This window comes from Nipponia nippon, unplaced genomic scaffold (assembly GCF_047370975.1).
Source record: "Nipponia nippon isolate SJK-2023a ecotype South Korea unplaced genomic scaffold, ASM4737097v1 scaffold_9, whole genome shotgun sequence".
NCBI classification, from domain to species: Eukaryota; Metazoa; Chordata; class Aves; order Pelecaniformes; family Threskiornithidae; genus Nipponia; species Nipponia nippon.
Window position 1 is genome coordinate 4653054 of NW_028262413.1, and position 12593 is coordinate 4665646.

The 12593-nt window shown below is 45.4% G+C and overlaps 1 protein-coding gene across 1 annotated transcript in view; it reads right to left on the minus strand.

Moving 5' to 3' along the window:
* GRIP2 (glutamate receptor interacting protein 2) overlaps positions 1-12593 on the minus strand; it is a 149331-nt gene that overhangs the window by 87652 nt on the left and 49086 nt on the right. The gene's annotated exons all lie outside the window — the stretch shown is intronic.

Consider the following 12593-nt stretch of genomic DNA (forward strand, 5'->3'; position numbering starts at 1 on the left):
GGATGCTTCATGGCTTACCCCAAAACAGCTGGTCCTCCACCATGCGTGGAGATAGCATACTGGACTAGAAATTGTGTAATAAACCAGTCTCTGCTTCCTTTGCTATTCAAATGAAAAACAAAGTAGGCTGACTTGTGTTGGAGACATGGAGCATGAGGGTGATGCTACTGGCCTGGCCTGGGGTACGCAGCAGGGGAGGCAGCAAGGGTGTGCGCAGGGCTCGCATCCCACCTGCAGCACCATGCAGGTCCCCATTTCAGTCAAGCTGCAAGACAAAAACCCTGTTTGTACCAACCAGCCTACGGCTTACATCCAAAAGGTGCTTTTCTCCATAGTCGGTCTATTCCCTTGGGAACTGGTATCTTCTATAACAGCAAGATTATACCCACAAATGGTGAAGAGAGAGCAAGACAAGCATGGCCCAAGGCACAAAGGCCATCTACGTTTTTGTAGGAGGGTCCAGTCATGTTTGAGACTCCTACTAGATTTGGCTGAAAGTGGTCAAGAGGTTACAAATTTAGAAGGATGCTCGTGGAGACGCAACAAGGTTGTCTTGTTTCCGTAGGAAACAAATCAGGATAAATCAAAAGGGCCTGAACACATCTGGATGTGCCAGCAAGAGATCTTGCAGACCTAGGGACTCTAACTCTGTGTGGCCTACATGGAGGAGAACTGGGTTTCAGCCTAATGTCAGAGTTCTTGCTTGGATCGAAATGCAGCAACATCTCTATTTTGGTTCGAACTCAGCTGTTTCATGCACAGACAACTTATACAAAAGCAATAAAATTACTAAGTAAGAAAAACCTACTTACAAAAGAGATATTTTGGTCCATAATTTGTTTTTAAGAAATTGTTCAGTCTGACAATAGACTTAATTAGTAATTGAGCCGAAATTTGTAATTAGAAATCTTTTCACACAGCTATTAATGCTTTTGCTGCAGAGAAATCTCATCTTAAAGGAAAAAAACATCTCCAGTTGCACCACAAATACAACAAGAAGCTGCTAATTTGAGAATAGCCCATTGCTTTGGATGCCATGAAACAGACATCTCCAACAGGATGTTTTAAAGAAAAGCTAAAAGCAATCATCTATGTTTACACCAGCATAAAATTCTTCCCAGAATATCTGCTGCATTGAGAAGGGGTATGAGAGGGCAGGTCTACTACATAGTTGAAGCTGCTTGTTTTTGTGGGTGAGAACTGGATGGAGCTGCCCCATTCCTTTGCTACTGGTGGAAAAAGAAGCAGCATTTTGGCATTTCAAACCAAGAATTGCTTGTGGCATTTGTTGATCCGGTTGGCAAGAGCCCAGCGCGCCAGGAGAGGATAAAGATGTTTACTCTATGGTTTCTGGCCAAAGCCCATAAACACAACACTTTCTTCATGTTTCAGGTGGCACTATATTAAAACCAGTTGAAGTGTGCAGCTTGAGTTTCCAATGAGGAAGGAAAAGGGTACACCGCACACACCAACAAAATTAGGCAGCCCAAAAAGATATATTATGACATCAAAATATGTAGGTGTCATAAAAGAGAGTGAGACATCAACCTAAACTATGGCTTGACAAACTCGAGGAACAGTACGTAGAGCTTCGATTTTTCATGAACAGTCTGTACAGCCTCCTGTACCTCTTGACATTAACTTTATGGTAGTGTGCTCAGAATTAGCAGCTATCCAAAAACGCTCTGGCAATATCAACTACATACAAGCCTCACCTAAGAGTGTCTGTTTTTTACCCACACACTGGGCCCACTGGAAAAAGAAGTTAAGGGGGGGGGGGGGGGGGGGGGCGGGGCAGGAAGGATATTAAAAAAAATCCTTCCACAGAAAAAAGAAAAAAAAAAATCTCAGTTCTGCTTTCTTGGCATATACTGATCTCCTATGACCATCCTAGGAGTAAAAAGGGTGTAGGGAACACTTTCTTGGGCACACCCTTCAGTGTAAAATGCTGAGACGAAAGACAGCATGGGCTAAGGACAGTCCACGGCTAGAACAGCTTCTGGGCAGTCCCTACTGGAAACCCATCCGCACAGGCTCTTGGCTCTCATCCATACAACTAAAGAGGCGATACCAGTCAATAGGCCACCAGTCTAGAGAAAAGAGTATTTACTCTTCTCAGGAACAGGCTGACCTTTGAGCAAAATTCATTTGTTCTAAGTAAGGAGTATCTACCCTTACATGCACACGCATATACTAGCGTTTGGTTTATCATTTCTTGTACCCAACATGTACTGCCCTGCTCTTGAACTTAATATATCTTTCCCCAGAGTTAACTTACAAATCCTCCCAGAACCTTGGTGGGAGTGAAGCTGTAAACCTTACATGGCCTAAATTGGTTGGGATGACATTTACAGAATACACTTTTATGCAAACAAGACAGGGAGGACAGCAGAGGGAAGATCACAGGCTATTCAGAATATCAATGATTTAGTCCACTGCTTGATGGATATTTGTTCCTGTGATTTAAACCATTACTTATTTAACCACATTCAAAAGCATCCTCGTCAGAAGTCACAGGACTGTGGAACACTCCAGCAAGATCCTGAAAGGGACCATTTAGCATTGAACATGCTCTGAGTCCGGGAGAACATGGGGAGGACCCTACATCACTCCACATTAGGAAGTCCCAGGAGGCTCTCTGAAGACAGCTGAATGAACGTAATGAACAGTCAGCCACAGGAAAACGATGAGGAAAAACACCCAACCACACGCACTTACAGTGCACAAAGAAACACCGAAGTTCTAACCGCATATAAAAATCATATTAATAGCAACAGAAATTGCTTTGGGTTAGAGAAGGTTCAGAAGAGACTGACGCAGATGCTTTCTATTTCTTTTAAATTCAGATCTTAATTTAAGGCTTTGCGTTGCCACCTCCTTCTCCCCATCCTACTTCTTCCATTTAAAAATACACGCCTGCGCATCAGGGGTCTGCCTGGGGCTGGGGACCCCTCTTCCTGCTCATCCACCCTGTCAAGGCTTGTTTCTGGCACAGCAGACCCAATGCTTCCAGATGTCTTACTGGGAAAGCCAGTTTCTACTGGGAACTCCAACCCATCTCTACGCAAAATCAAGAGGTTTGGAGAGCCTACACCCCTCCTTGATTGATTTTTGGGTGCCGCAGACAGGGAGGAGGAGGAGGGACAAGAGGAAGACCCATCACTCTCTTGGTGGAAGAGACTTCACAGCTGATTACCCAGCTATCCACTGCCTGCACATTTGCTCCATTTCATCTGCTCCAATTTTACATAGTTGTACTTATTTAGAAACCCCAGACAACTGCACGCCTGCCTGAGGCCTGCAGCAGGGCTCATCTTTGGTCTAAGCAGATGCCCTGTTTTTCCACACACAGACCCAAAATGCAACACACTATTTTCTTGATATATTTTTATGGGAAAGGGAGAATGGACTTTCAAAAAATAAAAAAAAAAAAAAAACCACAAACTTTAAAGAAAAGGGTATTTAAACAGTTTAATAATGGAGCCAGAGGAAGAAGTCCTTGATTATTCTTTCCTTTAAGTGCAAATTCCACCAGCCAGTCCTAAACGTTAATTTATTACAGGTAATGAACACTGAAAGATAAATTGACCCATCTAGTAGGCAATTAGAGCTCTTGCTGCATGCACACATGCAGAGCACCGAGACAGAGAGCGCTGCTAGAGGTACTTCCAAGACTCCCATCCATTCCCTCCACCACCAGAGCACAATAAAATGGTTGCTGTACGTTTTTCTGCTTAACCATTTCAGAAAGAGACATCCGCATCTGTCATCGCCTGACAGCACTGTCGGGGAGCGGTGGGGGAAGACACCGGTGGGGAATGCGGGATGCCTCCCGGAGCTGGGATTAATGGAAAGGAAGAAGCACCGCAGTGACCCCTTCTCCATGTGACACCAGCGATTCAGCATTCCCCAATTACACATTTCGCCTGTACGCCAGCATCCCTAACTGGGCTGAAATGCACACCAATGTAATAGAATTCTAGTTCAGGAAAGAAACAAAGCTCAAAACTGTAGTAACTGGAAGTTTCAGTTTTTAAAAACTGAAACTTTTGGCCTGTTCCCAATGACCAGTATCCCCTGGCCAACCTCAGCAGATCTCCCTCCCTCCTAACAGCGGGGGACAATTCCTTCCCTATTCCATGTAGATGCAAGCCCAGGCACTTTAATTTTCACTTGCTAAATTTACAGACAAGTCAGTGAGTCTGTGTCTGGGACAGCACTGGTCCTTCCTCTCCAAATCAGTCTAGCCTTCTCTATCAGACCCCTGGCAAGAAATTATAACCTGCAGTGGCTCAGCCCTTTCCTTTTGCAAGTGACTAAAAGCGAAGTGAGTTACCTAGAAGATTTTTAGCTAAATGAAGGAGAGAAAACATCTTGTCTCAACTTCAGATGGAAAGTGGTCACCATACTCCACCAAAATGAACAATGAACTACATTTAGCTCCCTTGAAAAACTTCACTGGCTGGTCTCAGCCAGATGACAAAGCACAGCAGTCCTCTGAACTTTAAGGGTCTGTATGTTCATCTTGCAAATACATGTTCACTGATGCTTTACATTTGGTTTCTCCATGTGTGTTCCTGGCAAAAACTCTTTTGTAGAACAAGAGGAATAAAACGCGTGAGAACATGCCCATGAGTAAAACTCAAGGGTCAAGTCACTGGGCTAACAAATGAGATGGGATGTACCAGCATCATTACTAACGACAGCAAATTTAAGGGACTGGGCTATGTGAGAGGGACTGTCGCAGCAGAGAAATAGCTACACAGATTTGGGAATTAAAAAATTCTAACCCAAAACCCAAATGAGAAGAGCATGCTGCCATTTTCAGTAGTCACAAGCATTTCTTTTAACAATTTTAGGTACGACATCCTTTCAGATCTACAAAAACATTCATCACCATGGTCCCGATGGTGACTTCATGCACAGCTCTCATCCTTCTCCTCACCTCCCTTCCCCCATGGTCTGTCTTGCTACTGAGGCTTTTCTGAGTGAACCATAGGGTCAGGTCTGTGCTTTCTGCAACCCTCTGCCAGAGGACATCACACCGCTGGGTAAAACAGGCATTTCAAACAGGAGTCAAGAGCCATAAACAACAGGCACCATCACCAGAATCATGCCTGCAAGCCATGCCCCCGCCAAGGCACGGTCTCACACCACTTCAGAGCATTTTCCAGCAATTCTGGGTTTAACCTCAATGGTTAACCTGCCTCCTTACTGCACCCTTTTAGCTAATACCTCAGTCAGTGATCTGAAGTTGTGAAAACGTGTCCAAAACCCTGGTAAAAGGACTTGTAATGCTCAGCCTGCATGGGAGGAGGAACTGAACTCTGAGGAGCAATCGTATTTACGGATCCTTCAGTCGTACTTCAGGTGCAAAAGAGCAGCCCCAGCCCCATTGCCCGAGCTGAGGCCATAAAGAGTTGGTCCTCAGGGCAGCATGGAGCACATCTTTATCCTTTAATACTGTATATATGCTTTACCATTTTTTTCTTAGTCACTGAACATTAGGAGAAATCCCACAATTTACCCCAAGCTCTGGATTTCTGGATGTGGGTAATCAGAGTAGGACACTACAGGGCTGGGGACTCCAGTGCTGATAAGAGAAACAGTGGAAGACAAATAGGCTGCAGCAAAGTACAAGATCCTTTATTCCCCGGCCAGCTCTAATGATACAAAAGAGCTCGTTCAGGGACCTTGTTAGCAGAGGTCATCCCAACAAAAGTGAATTTCAGCTTTCCCATGTTTTTTTTAAGCCAAATGGAGATGAGTTTGACAAGACACAGCAATAAGCAATGCAGCAGGAGGTTAATGATCTATTGGCAACCACCAGCCACGCCAGGGTAAGGTGGGAGTTTATGACTTGCTCCAAAAGGAGCAGAGCTCTGGAAGCTGTATGCACAGCATCTGAAAGCGGGTCCATCACTTTCCGCTAGACAGAGAATATTTCTCCCATTTATCTCTCCCTCTGTGGCTGTATTGCACAGAAAAAAAGCACTTTTTCTGGGCAAAACACCCCTATTTAGGGATGCTCCACATTGGTTTTACTTCCCCCCCCCCCCCCCAAATCTTTCATAGCAATGTAGCTAGCAGATATCAAAAAGCCTTGGGACACAAGTAAAATCCTCTTGAGCATGCACTGAACCAGCTCAGCAAAGAACTACGTGTGAATGGACGAACCGTGCAGAAACAGAGACCAAAAGCAGCGCCATGCAACTGGGGGAAACCAAAATGCCTAACAGCTCCCGCCTTCTCAGCTTTTAGTGATCAATGCGCCAGAATGATAGCAAGTTGTTTACAGCTAAAAAACTGGGTTCTTCAGTGACAGGACCTGTTCCCAGTTTTAAGGTCATTAAACCACTCCAATTTACAGTAAGTACTTGGCACCTCGATATCAGCACCAGTGCTGCCCTGGCAGGGCCTGTTCATGATCTCTCCTCTTCAGCAGAAATGCTGCTTCTTCTTCATATTTTATTAATACTGTCAAGAATGAAAATAGTGATGGGTCTGTATTAGCAGCTGGCCAGTATCCACCCTCCTTCCCCACTACGGGTAGGCAGTTCAGATGAAAAAAGCTCTATCGCATAGATCACGTTAATCAAAAACAGAAGAGAAGAAACGTATCCTGCTGTGGACCTTTGGATATAGAGAGAAAATGGGGAACTGGCACTTCAGCCCTCCAAAAACAGGCCAGCAATCGGCCCAAGCGACAGCAGGGAGCAGAGGTGTGAACGCGTTGATGGGGCTGCAAAGCACGTCAGCATCCCTGAACCCCGTACTATGATACATGCCACAAGAGCTCAGGTCTTTCCAATAGTAGGGACAGCACATTTATTCCTCCTGCTCCAAAAGGACCCGGAGCTTAAGCCCAAACAAAGGCTCCTCCCAGTAGCAGGGATGTGGGCCATGCCACATCTCACCCCAAAGGAGACAGAGAGGCAACGCTACAGCTTACTGCAGCCTAAAGGCCAGGTCTTAACGTTTAGTCAGCACTCCTCTCTGTGGGAAGAAAAACCTCCACATCTTCCCCTTAAAAGATTTATCTTGGCACTGGTCTTTTCAGAGGCAACGCTGCCAACGCAGATGGAAAAATAAGCAAGTGGGTCATCAGTCTTCGCAGTTGTCACACAGTTTCTTTTCAATGAGTAGCAGTGTAACAATGCATTAACAATAAATGAAATGCCATGTTAACACTAATTTGCATAGTACGGAGCCACAGCGCTTTGCTTCCTCTATTCTCCTTCCAAACTCTCCTGACCTGCATATGAATCGAGATGAAATTTAATTGCTGGGGCATTCAGCAGAATCACTGAATTCCTGCTTAATGAGGCTTCATTTGTACTCTGTTGCATCAGATACCTTCTCTCCAAGGTGCTGTATTAACTAGTTCAGATGTAAAATATTTTTCCATGGCATATTTTCATATGCATTTCAACAAAGAAATAGCAGGAAAAGCGCTGACTGCAAAAAGACAATGTTAGTATCAGTAACACGATAAGGCTAGAGAGATCCCAAGAGCACCAAGCCATATTCCTTACACAAAGAAAGCTTTAATGGCTTTTATATCCGCTCTTACTCACTACCATGCAGTATCTACACTGTGTAACTCTTCTGGAAGAAACAGGGCAAGGTGGGACCTGGCCAAGGTCTGCATGGAAGACGGCCAAGAACAAGGAGCAATACCAATAATTTTGGTGACTCAGAAAAAGCCCAGCCCATGTTGCACCCAGAAGTCAGAGTTCCGGGTCATTTTGCATTCAGATAGCTCACAGAGCTTACCTCATTCAGAAGTCCTTGGCCATAGCCAGAGGGCTAATTTCCATGTCAGCTACCTCAGCCTACAAAGCCGAGCAATTCCCTGAAAGATCAGCCTTTCTTCTCTTTTTTTTCCTTAGACATAGCACAGCCACTAACAGCAGCACAGGCATGGCTGTGTTTCAGAGTCACACATAGTGACCGAAGCCACAAGTCCCCCTGTAACACAGCTGATCACATTGACGTGCAGTAGTATGGGATGCAAGGCTGCACGTGTGGTGCAGATGGGGATACCCGGCTGATGGGAGATGCCGCAGTCATCGGCGCTGGGTGAGGCCACGACCTGCTGTCGGCTCCAGCCCGAGCCTCTCACCCACACTGGGTCTGCAGCACAGACCGCGCTGAGCAACGCCAGCACTGCACTCGTGCGTTAGCCGCAGGAAACACGGGGGGAACAGATCACGCTCAGCAAACGGAGATGACCCAAAACGCACTGCAACGATGCAGCGGTCAGCCTGCAGCTTTCCGACATGGGGTGAAACCAGGTCAGACTCCGTTGCTGCTGCAGGAAGGCTCCCGGCTCTACCCAGACGCCCTGAGGAGCGATGCGGCTTTCAGAAGTGCTCAAACATGCAGACGCCTTCGGACAGAGTCGATCAGCTGCGTGTTTTGGGGCGAGGCGTTTCCATCTGCCGGTTTGGCTCCAGCTCCGGCTTGTGAAGTTTTACCTCCCAAGCTGGGACAAAGCAGAGCCACACACAGCCCCAGGTAACCCCCAAGTGCTGGGACCAGTGATATATAAAGAAGTATTTTGGCTTTAGAGAGCATGGAGCTCCCCAAGGGACCGCAAATTGCTTGTTATTGCAGGCCTGCAAGATGGGATCAGCCTCCCTCCTCCCATCCAGACTCCCCGGGAACACTTACAGCATGCTCACAGGGGTATGTAAAGGTTTATCATTTTACTTGTGAGTTACAGGAACCTACAAAAGTACTTCTTACAGCTCATCACCAGCGTGGGTCCAAACAACAAGTGGATTTTGTGCTAGTTGCAACAAGCCAGAAAACAGACCACGAAGTCAGTTTGCCATTTGCATTATAAGGGGAAAGAGTGGGGAACAGGGTATGGTGCAAGGCAGTCCTAATTATCCCAGGGTAGCTAATTATAAAGGATGTAAATTGACAGAAATAAAACCACATGGTCAATAATAGTATTTTTTAAAAGCTGGAAATTTTAGCCCATTATCTTTCCAGCTGAAAAGCTTTAATTGAAAATGGCTAATCTTCTAGTAGGTTCAGGAAGGGCTTACAAGCTAATTGCTCTCTTTTCTTTAGGATTAACACTGTGTTCTGTGAATAGGGGTGGAGGGCAGCAGATGTGCAGCCTTTACTCTCTTTAATCCAAATGCCCCCACTGCCACAGATGCTCCCAACGCTGTGCAGTGGCATAATGGAATCGCTTTCTCGCACATAAAGTGGTTGTTCCGAAATGAAATTACAGCCATCTATTAGGAAGGGAACAATAAATTTCCTCCACCACACATCCCCATCACGAAAGACACAGCATTAGCCTATAAAAATCCCTGATGGAAGTAAATCTTGGAGGAGAGAGAGCAGCTAACAGATGAAATTACCATTCTCCTTTCATAACTGGTAGCCGGTGTCATTTGGACGTGGGCAGAAAAGTCATTATCCCATAGAAGTCAGAGCATGATCCCACAGACTTCGGGGTGGCCGGGACCTGGCTGCTAAGCTCTAGGCTGGGAGAAGATTTAGAGGAGCTAGTGGGGAGAACAACTGCCTTCCATTTAACTGGAGAGAAATTGCTTTTGTTTTGCTCACCACAACGGCAACTACAACCTATTGCTCTCACAGGTTGCAAGCAAAGTTACTTGGTAATCTTAACTACCTGGGGTAGATGGCATTTGCATTACGGGAGAAAAAGGGGTTGACTCGATTGTGTGATCTCTGTGGGAGAGATGCACTTAAGGAGAGAGAGGAGGATCCCTAACAGCAAAAGCAGAGCGACCCTAATTCTCAGAAAGAAGGGAGGGGGAGAAAAAGTGCATTCAAAGACATCTGAAAATTAATAAAATCAGGTCAGGGCTGTTCAGCTCTTGCTGCTACACAGCAAGGAGGACCAAGTCCTCCTTCACGTGAAATCTGCACCCACACTGCTCAGAAAACCAGACATCTGGCACCTCCTTGCAAGATCCTGACTACCAGTCCAAAAGGGGTAAGACACCCATTAGCAAAGCATTTTTTCATATTCCCTTTATCAGATCAGGGAAGGCCACACCATTAGGAGTAACAGCGTGCCAACCCACTGTAGCTCAGAAAAGCAACAGAGCACCTGGGGCCAAAAGGGATGGGGAGAAGGCTGAAGCATTTGGCGTTTGAGTCGGAAGGAAAGCCAAGCTAATGTTTTATATCATAAAAGCTCAGCAGTGCTGTTCAGGGCACGAGCAGCACCCTTCAGGAAGGCGCTAGGGAAGGGATCCATCCCCACCTACGTGAGCTGTCAAACGAACAGGAGAGCATCAACCTGGGCTTCCTCTAGGATGGCCAAGGAGAACGACAACTTTTCCTAGGGAATAGTTCATCTCAAGTCCCTTGGATTAAGTTCCCAACTTTAGCAATCTGTAAACGAGGGAGAAGATTCAACTCTTTTGACAGAATAGCAAATACAGCTCATTAACTGCTTCCCTTATTCCTCCTCCCCCAAAACCTAGAACTCCCTGCTGAACCACTATCAAAGGGAACGCACTAAAACCCAGCAAGAAAGCAGTGCAAACACCACCCGTGCAAGAGGATCTCAGTCAAACCCATGGCAGCAGGAGACACAAGAGTCCAGGGAACAGGTACGAGACACAGAAACATCAAAAGCTCAACTAGTTTTCAAAAAGTGAATTTGGGTATAGTTCAGCTGAATAATTGCCTTTTCAAACCCTTGCCTGGAATAGTCACTAAGCCACTATCCTAAATCAAGCCTTTCACGAGCTAGAGAAATAGAATATTTAGTGTTCAAATGAAGATGAATTGTTGCCAGTTAAAGCATCACATTGCATTCAGCGGCGATCTCTATCACGCAGAGTATTTCCTCGACTAAGGGAGAAAACCTTCAGAGCAAGCAGATAACAGACACGCATATCATGGCCATATGACAGTGTTAAAATCTGGATGGATGCTGAGATATTAATGGCACGGGTTAGGAGGGGATACTTTCAAAACTCTGTTAACCCAGTGACCCAGTTTACAAGAAAGATACCTCCCTCATTTGTACCTTTTGATTACACATGAGAAGCGTAATACTCTCTGCTACCTCAGCAGCCATTTGCATGCTGAAACGCAGTAGTTACATGTGCAATAAGGCATTAAAAGTTAGGGATTTATTCATTTTTGCCATCAAGTTTAGAGCAGAGCTGTTCCCTCAATATCTTATTTCCCTGTGCTTTCCTGGACGTTGTTTCTGCTACTCGAAGGCAGAGGAACTGCAGCAGCAGTTCACTCTCGCTCTCCAGAGCTACATCTCCTACTCCAAGAGCATATTTCTGTGCGAGAGCCACTGGGAACAATATTGAAAGGCTCATGGTTGCAAACCTTATTACGCCACAAAGACAAACACACAGAATCCCGGCCAGAATCAACACTAGATGAATTATTGCCAAGAAAACCAAGTTTTGAAGCTGTACACTTGGCAAAAAGATGGTTTGACTGCCCCCTTTTTTTTCAAAGCAAAAAAAAAAAAAAAAAGAAAGAAGCACAGAGAGAAAATTATTTTCTGAAAGCTGTAAGAGCAGCTATAAAAACCTAGTTTTGCTATCTCCCACCGTCATATTACCTGACATCCCTGACACACAGTAATAACCAGACCTACTGCAGAACAGGAACTAGCATTACAGGTTTAAAAGAGTTTCCTAGAAAAAGTTTTTTGTAACAGAAACATTCTTCCCAATTACTTACAGAATGGTAATTTAAGAATATTTATTCTCTAGAATATATTGTACTATAAAACCCTTTCACTCAACCATTAATTCATTGCTACGAAGCAGCGCAAGGCTTAATAGGATGTGGAGATTTGAGCAGAAATTATGGGGTTGCTCTTGATATAGCTAAGAATTGATGCATGTATGTTTGGTGGGGAGGAGACAAAAAGAAAGTAAGTCTTGATCAAAACGATCAGACAGAGCAATAAAGCTTACAGGTGCTCTGAACAACAAGCAATGCCCAAGGGATGGATCACAGAGAGGGCATTAAAGTTTCCTTCCAAGATTTCAGGTGCACCCCTGCAGTAACTGCGCGCTCCTGGAGAGCATCGCGTGCTGGGGAGATGGTGGCCCAGTAACTGGCTAACAATTACTGACGTTTTCTGAGGTAATTAAGAACTGGATTCCTTTAGAAACAGTATTTGTCTCAGGCCCGCAGGTGTGGTTTTTTAGGCAGCAGTTGCACCATTGCAAAGGATGTTTGTGATCTGAATTACACTATTAAATACACAAAGCGTCATGTAGCCTTAGTTATCCCTAGGATGATTCATTCCTGGTGTAAATTCATTTAGCCAGAGGAAAAAGGCACTGGAGGAGGAGGGTGCAAATGCTCTTCACAAGTCGTTTCTGTAGCTGCTGCATCAGTCCTCTACCAAAGCTGCTCTCTCCTCTCCTCTCCCATCTTCTCTGGTGAAAGCCTCCGTCCAGCCTCCTCTGGAAGTGCTGCCATGAAGGAAACCCACAGGCAAACACAGAAATACTCCCCTTACTCAGGAGGCATCCGACAACGTAAGTATTTACTGGGACCCCATAGGGCAAGGGCCTGGGAAGGTGGGTGCCCAAGGCCATGGCTGCTCA